Below are 12,731 nucleotides of genomic sequence, written 5' to 3' on the forward strand. Positions count from 1 at the left end.
AACTAATTTTTCAAACCAATCTTATGCAAAATTTAAAAAAAACTACACAGCTTTTTTTTTTCACTTTGTAAGAGGTCAATATTGAATCTGTTGTATCTCTGTAACTACGGATCTCGAATATCTGAAATCGTGTTCTGCAGTAGCCCTTTGAGTTATCTTTCTAACCCCGTAAGTCTGATCAAGATTGGATTCTCCAAGGAAGAGTTATGCCAAATCTCCCACGCTGACCTGATTATAGCTTAGTTTAGTAGACCGAACTTGTGCGAAGTGCCATGTGTCACTGTTTCGACCTTAGTACCTAAAATTGATATATAGAAAACTATAGGCCGTCCTCTCTCTGAAACTTCTTACGAAAGTTCAATCTGATGCTCAAAACAAAAGTTATGACGATTTGCCCCAGGTCACCTGTTTGGAATGTAATTCGGGAGTCTGCAAAAACTCTAACTTCCTCAGATCATATCTCTGAAAATATAGTGCGATAAGCTTTGAAATTCGGACCTGATGTTCAGAACGCTTTCGGCTCAAATGGGTTTTTTTTTAGCTTCTGAAATGTCACAGAAAAAAAATTATAGCGAAAATGCCACAATAACCTGTTTGGAGCAGCGAAACCCTAGAATCCAAAGGTTTGATACAAAATGTTAGGAAATCAGCTCACAAAAAGATAGAAAGATAGATCAACACCTTAGAATTTAGCCTCTTCGAGAAGGCAACCTCCTTTACATTACACAAGTGAAGAATTCTCGGATGATACAAATGACTAAACCTCCCTTCTATATATAGGAGTCTAAGGGGTCATAATATAATCAAGCCGACATAATAGTAATAACATAAGGGCACAATAATAACAATAGTGGGTTTTTATGGGGCACACTAATAACAATATGGGGACAATAGGGGCACTATAATAACAATAAGGGATACAATGACAATAGTAATGGGGGAATCACTAGTATTATAAGGACCTAACAAATTTATCTTGAGAAGTCATCACATATTACACATTGAAGTATAAAGACCTTGAAGCCATTTTTCTCATGCCCTAATTGCCATGCGAAATTGTTCTAGAGGCCTCCTTGACTGAATGAAACCATCCTAATCATTGGAATCTTCTTGACTCCATTTCTCCCAAAGGAATAGGCATTTTTATTCCATTGGTGATCACCATAAAACAGTCTTTATCACCTCTCCCTATTTTTCTAGGCCTAGCCTACATAGGTCACCTAGGGAATCAATTATCTCACAATCTAGCCATCCAAACACTTCGAGTTTTTGTCCACAACTGCACTGGAGTTTGCTCTAGAGGCCCTCCAAATTTGAAGCAAATCCGACTGTGGAAACTCAAGATATTGCAATCCCTAGTTCTAGGACCATTTCTTTCCCTAGGTTTCCCTTGGTTAGTGACCTAATTTGGATCATTGCATTCCATTCCGGGAAGATTTGTCCATTGATCCTCTTCTCTCTTAGAATTAGGTCAAGCCCCTGCTTGAGTGACCAATTCCTCTTATTTGACCTAATTTGGGTCCACTTAGTCTCGTGTGGTCCCACAACTTTTTGAAGATAATTTCACAAAGACCATTTTGGAACCAAGTTTTCGCGAAGGTTTCGAGGGCTAGGTCCCTCCTTTATAAGTCTTATTTGCAAGCCCTAGCCCTTAAAATCCTCTTCGCCCTTCTTAGAGAGCTTTTCATCTTGCCTCTTTGGCGAGCAAGTCATATATTGAGCCTCTCTTGTGAATAGGCTTCTTCTGGAACCACTCTTTTCCTTTTATTGACCCATTAATCTAGGTGATTCCCTTCATACCAGGTTTCTTTCCATCGGTGAAAGTCCGTAAAGAGTAGGGAGCTTTAGCTGAGGTGATAGTGGGTTATTGCTCCATTGTTTCCCTTGACCTAGCAGTTGTCCCTCTAGGACCTCCTTCTAGGTCCCTTGCTAGTTTGAGCGGTAACATCCCTGAATAGGTCTCTAAGGCCTTGCTGTTATCCTTCTAGGGCTGCTGCCCTTGGCCGCAGGCCTCTAAAGGCCTCGGCCTGCCTCTTTCACCCCTGCCGTGGCTTGGGAGCCCTCCTAACCCCCTTGGCCTCCCTCCTTTCCTCCTCTGCTGCCTTCTTTCCCCTTTCCCTTCACTGGCCCTTCTCCTCTCCTTGGCCTCCTCTTTCTCTAAGCCGCAGCCCTTTAGGGCTTGTGGCAGGCCTTTAAGGCCTCCCTATCCTTGGAGGCAGGCCTCATTAGGCCTCTGCTGTAGGCGCAGGCCTAATAGGCCTTGCCGCCTTCTTTCCAGCCCTCTCCTTGTCCTATCCTAGCCCCCATTTTTCTCTTTCAATCACTCTGTGGGTTATCTCTGATTTTTGGAGCTAATACTTGGTGTTTTGCAGAGAGATTGGGCAAAATTTTGTGTTTGCAGGTAGCCATTCCACTGGAAAATTTTTGGGTAAGAAGGGCAGTCATCTTCTAGGCCAAAAGGCCTATAGGTTTGGTCTTTCTAACCCTCATTCTCCTCACTGTTTTATCACAGCTATCTAATCAATTGCATAACAGTGGTAATATATTCATGCAAGTGGCCTAAAACCACCTGTCTACTCATCTAAGCAATTTAACAAATCTTTGCATCAATAAGGCACTCACTGCTATGAAAATTTAATGACTGTCATACTGTTTCTGAAGGCATGTTGAGGTCTGATCTTACTTAACAGTGGCATCATAAAAGGCATTTTGTCTCTTGCTTTCTCTTGCGTATGATTCACATTTTGTTGGCAAAGGGATTGGTTTTGGGCTGCCTTGTAGTTTCTTATTTGCTGCGTCATTCATTTCATTTGCACTCTTACTCTTAGGCATTTCATCTATTATATTCCATAGTGCTCAAAACAAGTGAATTACGAGTAATTTGACAATTTGATTTACTGCTGATATAAACATTGGGCATACGTTAATTAAGGCATTCTGAATATTGTTTAATGCTCTAATGATAAGCCTAGTATATTGTGAAAAGAATTGATAAAAAGGATTGGTAGAGAAATTGGAAATTGGTCATGTTGCTTTGTTGTTTCATAAGACACTTGTTATCTTGTGAGTTTCATAATCCTAAAATTACAATTTTACACTTAATAAACTCACTCTCTAGAGCACTTAAACTTAAGATCTGATATCTTGTTGATTGGTTAATATTGCTCAAATTGATTGGATATTGGCATCTCTTGTTGGCATTGAGGATCTAATTACAATTTTGGCATTATCTAAAGCCCCTAATTGTCTAAAGAACATTAATCCTCTTGAGCAATTGTCATTGATATTTTTCATACAAGTATTGATGGTTCTAAGTAACATTTTTTGGATAAGTGCTCTAGTTCTCTTTTACTTGTCATCATTGTCATTATTGTTTCATGGATAATATCTTTTGTGGATGATAACTTTTATCTTGGGCATATTGGTGATCTATTCTTAAGATGATCTATCTTCTTGTTTAATACTTGAGCAGTTATATCTTGTGAGCACTATTGTAATTGAGCACTTATCTTGCGTTTAAGATTGTCACTTATTCATTGTTAAGTACTCTAGTCATAATATAATCATAAGTAGTACTTAAAGTTGTAAACAATCTTAACTCAAGATCACTCAAGCATCTTGCATTGCATTCTAGGCCTAGATTTGCATTAATCAACTTACCTCCAAGCCTACGCTTGGTTGATAGAAAGATAGGGTCACTCTTCGTCTTGTAGCTTGAGGAGGATAGATCCTCTCTAGTGGTTAAAACAGTGACCTTGCAGTCGTCAAAGCCATAGTCTCTACAGCGTTGGAGGCATCGGGTACATTAGATTTCAAGGAGAGGTGTCATTAACCAAACCTTTGCTTGCTTCACCTTGACTTCTCTCTACCACCTGCTTTTGAGACTAGCCTCAAAACAACTAGGGGTTAAGGGATTTACTTAGCTAGGCATTTAATTAAAATTAACCAAGATCTTGCATGTCACCTAGATTTTAGATCTTTCATTTCATATAGGATAGTTAAGCAGCAAAGCAACAATTGTTTATCCGGTCACCTGGTATCTAATTGATCTAAAGCAAGTAGTTAAATCCATAAGGCACTGGTATAATTCAACCTAATTTTGTAACTTGCTAAGATCAGCCAAGTGGCTAGGCCATTCAATCGTGTCTCCCGGACTTGTTGGTTACCAATATGTAACAACCCATCTATAAATAATTAACTAATATAAAGTTCTAAACTTTATATTAAAACGGATATGATAAACTTCATATTAAATTAAATATAAATTAAACTTTATAATAAATATAAATTAAACTTTATAATAAAAATAGAATTAAACTTTATAATAAAAAAATAAAAGTAAGACCTTATATAAAAGGGGACGCATAAACCAAACCTGGCTATATAACAAAATACATGTATAAACAAAAAGGATCAGATTGATAATATCTGCGGGTCTGAAATGCATGCGAAGGCGTGGTGTGAGGAGGAAGAGTGGTGGTTGCAGGGGGAGGGCGGCCACCGCCAAGCCGCAATTATAAAACCGCAGATCTGAGCCGGGCACAGGGGGAAGAACGGGGGAAAAAGGAGGAGGAGAAAATCAGGAGAGAACCAGGAGTGCAAACCAGAGGAAGCAAATTGACCATTGGAAGAGCTTTAGGCATTCTGAGGTTCTGGGCACGGGGGACAGTGAGTTCCTGTGAGAAGCTTACTGGATTGAGCAGTCAGGCTCCGCTCAGTCTGGCTGGGTGGAATTGGTCTCTCGATAATTGGAACAGAGCAGTGGCAGCATCATCAACTACACCAGATCAGATAGCAGTCGAGGTAGGTACCTGCTTTTAATTCAATAGTGAGATCCAACTCTCTTACCGGGGGTAATCCAAGTAGTTCTTTTGGAAATACATCCGGGAATTCGGCTAACACCGGATATTGTCCTAAGGATGGTCCTTTTCCTTCGCTTACTTCTTGAACTACGTAAGCCTGACAACCTTTTTTTAAACAACGCTTCATTTTCATTGCTGATATGTAGCGTAAAGATACCTTCCTCTTAATTCCTTGAATTTGGATTACTTCTCCTTCATCATTTATGCCTAGAATTCTTTTCCCATAACAGTCCACCCAAGCTTGGTGAGGTTCTAGCTAATCCATACCTATGATAAGATCATACGTTCCTAAGGCTGTGACATAAACTTTCAGTTTAGTCGAACAGACCCCTAGGTCAATTTTGCATTGATCCACACTCAAGCCCACGGTTTGGAGTTCTTCTGAGGCCATTTCCACTTGATGGAAATCATTTTGTCTACGCGCTGCCAACCCACATTTGTTTAATGCATATGACGAAATGAAACTATCTGTGGCACCAGTATCAAATAAGATTTTGAGTTTTATACCATTGATAATACCTGAAGATTCCACTACAGTGGATTGATGTGCTGCTTGGTCGTTGCTGACTACTGCATGAATTCTATGATTACCTCGATTGTTTGATATCGGTTCTTTTCCAGTCCTATGCAATATATTCGACGAAGCTTCTGGGCAGTCACGTTGAAAATGCGGTCTCCCACATCCCCAACAATTAAGCTGCGTTGATCCTCTTGAATCGGGACGTGAATTTCTAGAGAACGAGCTTCGTCCTCTCATGTTGATTTCTCTTGAATTTCTTCCTCTACTGGCAGTCCCTCGAGATATCCATGGACTGGTGTTTGATGATTCCGTGGCTATAGTGTTTACTGCCATGGGAGCTCTTGTCCCTACATTTCTTGGGGTAAACCTGTTACCGTAAGGTGGCCTCGCGCTACCTCCTCTGAAGAAGTTTCGGGGAGTCTTTCCTGGAAATCCTGATTGGAAAGGCCCTGCTGGCCCCATATCTTTTTTGATTCCAAGGTGCTCTTCTGCATAACGACCACATTCGACTGCCTCGGCTACTGATGATGGTTTCCACATGCTTACTAAGGCTCTGATGCGAGGATTTAACCCAAATATGAAGCATTCAGCTTGACGTTCATCGGAATCTAAGTAGTGAATGTATTTTACAAGCTCCATAAACCTTATCTCATACTCTTCCATCGTTTTATTTCCCTGAATTAATGTATGAAAGGCTCTGGCTTGCTGTTGTTGAAAGTATGGAGGTAAATACTTTGCGTGGAACCTTTCCCCAAATAGTTCCCAAGGGACATTATCCGATATAAGGTGCAACTGCTTCTCCAGATTTCCCCACCAAATCAAGGCACTTTCCTTTAATTGAAACACGATAATTTTTGTTTTTGCCGAGGAAGAATATTCTCTTAACCTAAAGCATCTGTTCATTCCTTCTAACCATGCTTCAGCGCGTTCACCTGCTCGACCTCCTGAGAATTCTGGGAGTCTAATTTTCTGAAGCTCCCTAGAAATGTCTTCTTTCGATCCTCTGGGCTCAAGATTATTTGGTTCCATTGAACTGGTGGCTACATGTTGAAATTCCTCTTTGGTTTTAGCCTTAGTTGATTCTTTCAATGTCTCCAATAAGGCTTCCAAAGAGTTCATTATCATAGTCAACTCTGGCGCTGGGGCGATTGATGGGGATGATGATGGCGACGGTGGCGGCATTAATGGTGGTGATGCTGCCCGATCACGTCGTCGTCGCTCATACGTCTTTAGCATTGTAATGGTTCCTGGACTGCTATTTGATCTGGTGTAGTTGATTACGTTGCCACTGCTCTGTTCCAATTATCGAGAGACCAATTCCACCCAGCCAGACTGAGCAGAGCCTGGCTGCTCAATCCAGTAAGCTTCTCACAGGAGCTCACTATCCCCCGTGCCCAGAGCCTCGGAATGCGTAAAGCTCTTCTAATGGTCAATTTGCTTCCTCTGGTTTGCCCTCCTGGTTCTCTCCTGATTTTCTCCTCCTCCTTTTTCCTCCGTTCTTCCCCCTGTGCCCGACTCAGATCTGCGGTTTTATAATTGTGGCTTGGCGGTGGCCGCCCTCCCCTGCAGCCATCGCTCTTCCTCCTCACGCCACGCCTTCACATGCATTTCAGACCCGCAGATATTATCAATCTGATCCTTTTTGTTTATACATGTATTTTGTTATATAGCCAGGTTTGGTTTATGCGTCCCCTTTTATATAAGGTCTTACTTTTATTTTTTTATTATAAAGTTTAATTCTATTTTTATTATAAAGTTTAATTTATATTTATTATGAAGTTTAATTCTATTTTTATTATAAAGTTTAATTTATATTTATTATAAAGTTTAATTATATTTAATTTAATATGAAGTTTATCATATCCGTTTTAATATAAAGTTTAGAACTTTATATTAGTTAATTATTTATAGATGGGCTGTTACATATTGGTAACCAACAAGTCCGGGAGACACGATTGAATGGCTTAGCCACTTGGTTGATCTTAGCAAGTTACGAGATTAGGTTGAATTATTTATGATACCGGTGACTTATGGAGTTAACTACTTGCTTTAGATCAATTAGATACCAGGTGACTGGATAAACAATTGCTTCTTTGATGCTTAACTATCCTATATGAAATGCAAGATCTAAAATCTAGGTGAAATGCAAGATCTTGGTTTATTTTAATTAAATGCCTAGCTAAGTAAATCCCTTAATCCCTAGTTGTTTTGAGGCTAGTCTCAAAAGTAGGTGGTAGAGAGAAGTCAAGGTGAAGCAAGCAAAGGCTTGGTTAATGATACCTCTCCTTGAAATCTAATGTACCCGATGCCTCCAGCGCTGCAGAGATTGTGGCTTTGACGACTGCAAGGTCACTGTTTTAACCACTAGAGAGGGTCTATCCTCCTCAAGCTACAAGACGAAGAGTGGCCCTATCTTTCTATCAACCAAGCTTAGGCTTGGTTGGCATCCTTCATTTATCATCTTACTTAAATAGATCAAAAGCATGATCCACCCTGTCTGATTTGACGTTGCCATCCATCAATGATGTGTATGTTATTTGGTTAGGTTGTAAACCTTTCTCCTTCATTTCACCAATGAACATTTCAGCCTCTTCCAGTCTGCCTTCCCTACAAAGTCCATAGATTAGTGCATTGTAAGGGTAGACATTGGACCTCACACACTCTACAAGACTATGACTCGCACTATAAGTATCTACAGTAGGCTGTCAATGCTTCTCCATCATTTGATCAAGAAGCTTAATTGTGCGATCATTGCTTATTTCAAGTGGCATTCCATCCAGGTCATGAATTCCATCTAAGTTATCTGGATCTGAACTACCTACTGCGTCCTCATCAGTAATCAAGTGTGCCTTCTGTATCTGGTTTTCTTGAACTATACCATTCATAAGCACTGCTTACCATCCTGAGATTGATGGGCAAACTGAAGGAGTAAATCAAGTACTTGAAGACATGTTGCGAATGTATGTGATGGATCAACAATCACACTGGGAAAAGTATTTACCCTTAGTCGAATTCGTATACAACAACAGTTACCACAGTTCGATTGGAATGCCTCCATTTGAAGCTTTATATGGCAGACCTTGCAGAACATCGTTAAGTTGGGACAAGTTAGAAGATCGAGTAATAATAGGACCAGAATTAATCCATGAAATGGAAGCACAGGTAAGACAAATTAGACAACGATTAAAGAAAGCACATGATAGGCAAAAGAATTATGCTGATGCTCACATAACTGATAGGAGGTATGAAGTAGGGGATCAGGTTTTCATCCGCATCAAACCGAATAAAAGTACTATTCGATTTGGAAAAGGGACAAAGTTGTCACCCCGATTTATTGGCCCGTTTAAAGTCGTGGAAAGAGTTGGACCTATTGCCTATTGTCTTGCCCTGCCACCTCACCTGCATAGAATTCATAATGTTTTTCATGTTTCTTTATTAAGGCATTATATAGCTGATCTATCTCATAACCTTCAATGAAAGGAATTGCAGGTATCAGACGAGGGAGTCATAACGGTCGAACCGTTATGTATACTGGAACGTAGGGTTCGACAGCTGAGGAACCGCCTGGTGGACCAAGTTAAGGTCCAATGGGACAAGTATAGTCCTGGATCAACAACTTGGGAAAATACAGAGGACATATGTCAAAGATACCCTAATCTATGTCAATTTTGAAGAACTTTAAACTATGTTTAGTATATATTTACTTCACTGCAATCAGAGACTCAGAAACATTTTGAATGATTATAGATAAACGTGAAATTTTGTGACATAATATATGTTTAACTTCTGCTGGTACGTGGATACCAAAACGATATATGTGGTTCATTTTACTAAATTATAGTTGTCAAAGTAAAGTTAAGACAGTTGAATGATTTTACTTCTGATAGAAATTAAGATATTGTAAATCTGATTTATTTATACATGTCAATATGATCAATGGGATAGAAATCAGGAAGTGAATACATTCTAGATAAAAGTCAAAAGACATGCATGGAATATCGCAAAATATGTTGTACTATAGTCTCCTAGGTGAATAATACATGAGTTATTTTGAATATGCTGATGCACATTTTACGAATGCATGGATAAGTGTATGATTGCAGGTAATAAATAGTTATCGGGATGACCACGTGATGACAGAACCTCAGAACAATTAAAGCTCAAGGTGATCCTATGATAGGGTATTAGACCTAATTCTACTGGGAGGGGTGGAGGTGTTACCCACCGTTTATTCTCCGAACCCTTGAGTCATGGGAGGATTGCGTGAATCACGCTCCCCTAGATGTGTGATGATGATTGCCGGATGCTTACTGGGAATCAGGTCGGTATAACCGACGCTGTCACCTTAGAGTTTATGGATGGTTAGGTCAGTAAAACTGACGTCATGGCGTACTCTAGTAGAGGACAGATAGGATGGGAGCGGAAGAGATTAAGAAGGATAGGATGATTTTAGAATAGCTTGGGAACCTGGGTAGGGTAAGACTTATCCATTAAAATCATAAACCTAAAACTCTAAATTGTATAGTCTCTTGATATTAAAATAAAAATTTTAAAATCTAAGAAGGGGGTACTAATTACTATCATAAGCAATCAGATAAGATAAAAACTCTAACTTCGCGACGAAGTTTTCTGAAGGGGGAATGTATGTAACAACCCATCTATAAATAATTAACTAATATAAAGTTCTAAACTTTATATTAAAACGGATATGATAAACTTCATATTAAATTAAATATAAATTAAACTTTATAATAAAAATAGAATTAAACTTTATAATAAAAAAATAAAAGTAAAACCTTATATAAAAGGGGACGCATAAACCAAACCTGGCTATATAACAAAATACATGTATAAACAAAAAGGATCAGATTGATAATATCTGCGGGTCTGAAATGCATGCGAAGGCGTGGCGGGAGGAGGAAGAGCGGTGGCTGCAGGGGGAGGGCGGCCACCGCCAAGCCGCAATTATAAAACCGCAGATCTGAGCCGGGCACAGGGGGAAGAACGGAGGAAAAAGGAGGAGGAGAAAATCAGGAGAGAACCAGGAGGGCAAACCAGAGGAAGCAAATTGACCCTTGGAAGAGCTTTAGGCATTCTGAGGTTCTAGGCACGGGGGACAGTGAGCTCCTGTGAGAAGCTTACTGGATTGAGCAGCCAGGCTCTGCTCAGTCTGGCTGGGTGGAATTGGTCTCCCGATAATTGTAACAGAGCAGTGGCAGCATCATCAACTACACCAGATCAGATAGCAGTCCAGGTAGGTACCTGCTTTTAATTTTTACTGTTTCCGCATTTCAGTTTTATTATGGTTATTACACAATAAGTCTTGCATTTCCATCTTCCATAGGGACTACCCCCCATAGCCTGCTCTTGGGAGACAACTAGAACAAAGAGGTCGGGGATCAGAGTGACAACCCCTGACTTGAGTCATTGTTGCACCGTGCCTGTACAATTTGAGAGACAACATGTGGGTAATCGGACAGACTCCCTATACTCCTTTTCCACTAAGGACTTCGTACTAATAGTTTGAGCAACTTATGAAGGTTTTGCATGGACCACTTCCTGTTGAGCCAACCTTGAATCTGAACCCCTAGCCTCTTGCCAATAAGCTAGTAGCTCATCCATTTACCCGAAGCCAGACTTCATAAATCCTTCCCTTTCATTGAGTAATCAACTAGATCTTCTTCCTCTATCGTTCCATTCTTCCTATCCAATAGGCTATTGCTAAAATTGGCAACTAGGGGCCAAATTCCACTTTGGACAACTCATTTGATGGAGATGATTATTGCAATGAATTCTTCTTTTCGAGAGGACCAAAATCAACCTAAAGATCACTAAAATTGGATAAGGGAAAATATATTTTTGAATACAAGCCCACTCATGTGTAACTCATCAAGGTCGGCTTGGGGTTAATTAACCAAGTTAAACCCCTCTCCATCTCCTATAAAAGGACGTGACCTCTATCCTCATTATACACATCCATATCTCATTCTTCTCCTCTCTGAAATAGCCGCAGAAGAAGAAGATCTCCAATGAAGGTGATGAAAGTAAGGTTGGCATCATTTTAGTCTCCTTCATGGGCCAAGTTCCACAGGCAGGAGGCTGAGATTGGTTTGGAGAAAGTCTGGGCTTATTTATGAATTGTTTTGGGCTCATTTATCTTCAATTACAGGTCCGAGTTTGAGCAGAGAGGAAGCAGCATTTGTTAAGGGCTATTTGATGGTGTTTTGGGCATACTTCTGTGTGGCTATTTGATGGTGTTTTGGGCATACTTCTGTGTGGCTCTTCTCTTCAACTGTAAGCCGCATTCCTGACAGATTGGTAGAGGTAGGCCTCAGTGCTAATACTCCTTGAAATACAAGGAGGAGAGACTGGTTGGTATCTCAGCTTGGCCGCAGGCCTAGTCTCCATGAATCAGGTGGACCGAAAGGCTTATTTAGGGTTGGCATCAGCTCAGAACAGCTAATAAATGTGGACAGAACCTATTGAAGAGAGGCCGCTGCCTTGAAAGGAAATCTGGAGGTGTGTAGAAGAGTTGTAGCAGTGTGGGATAAAACCTAACCAGGATTCAGACTTGATTGGACTGTTTCTTTGGCATTTGAACAGTGGCACTGATCTTCATATTGGCAAGTCAATTTTGACTTTAATTGTATTCTCTCTCTCTCTCTCTCTGCTGAACATTTGATAATAATAATAAGAAGAATTGATCAAGGGTTTTCTCCATCTTGGGGTTTTTCCTTGGCTTGAGCCAATCCTGTGTTCTCTTGTCTTGGCTTGTCTTCTGCATTTATTGTCTATGTTCCTTCTTCAGTTACTGACTTACTATCGATGTGATAATGGATTTTGTGATTGCTGATGGAAATAAATTGGAATTGTAAATGGGCTAAAATGAAACATTGAAGTAATTGTCCTAAGAAAAGAACAAGTTAACAAAATTTACAGCTATCTTACAGGTGGATAATTTCAAGTTCGTTGAAGCAGCCACTGAAAAAGAAGATGCCATTCTGTCTTTTTGCCTTTTAATGATTGTAAATTCTCAACACACACAAATTGGTGCCACCCAGTATATGATAGAAAGAAAAAAGGAGTTTTGGTAGATAGTGTTATTCTTTTGTTAGACATCATGCCATATGGGTACCATCCCTTGGACAGGCAAAGTTGTGAAACTAATTTATGTTATTATGTTATTTTATTTATTTGTTTTCCATTTTATCTGTTCTGCATTCCAACATATTTTGTGGGGAGAAAATTTATGGCATGTTGCAAAATGTATATCATATAAATAAAGCTATTTCTTTGTGAAATACCAACGGAAAGAGGGTTCTATTGTTTTAAACTGGAGTAGCTTGGAA

General features: G+C 39.8%; 1 protein-coding gene across 1 annotated transcript in view; it reads left to right on the forward strand.

Moving 5' to 3' along the window:
- The window catches only part of LOC149252027 (tRNA/rRNA methyltransferase (SpoU) family protein), a 425,400-nt gene that overhangs the window by 196,697 nt on the left and 215,972 nt on the right, over positions 1-12,731 (forward strand). The window lies entirely within an intron of this gene.

This window comes from Pinus tabuliformis, chromosome 7, assembly GCF_031772625.1.
Source record: "Pinus tabuliformis cultivar Carrire ecotype Pingquan chromosome 7, CPIR1, whole genome shotgun sequence".
NCBI lineage: Eukaryota > Viridiplantae > Streptophyta > Pinopsida > Pinales > Pinaceae > Pinus > Pinus tabuliformis.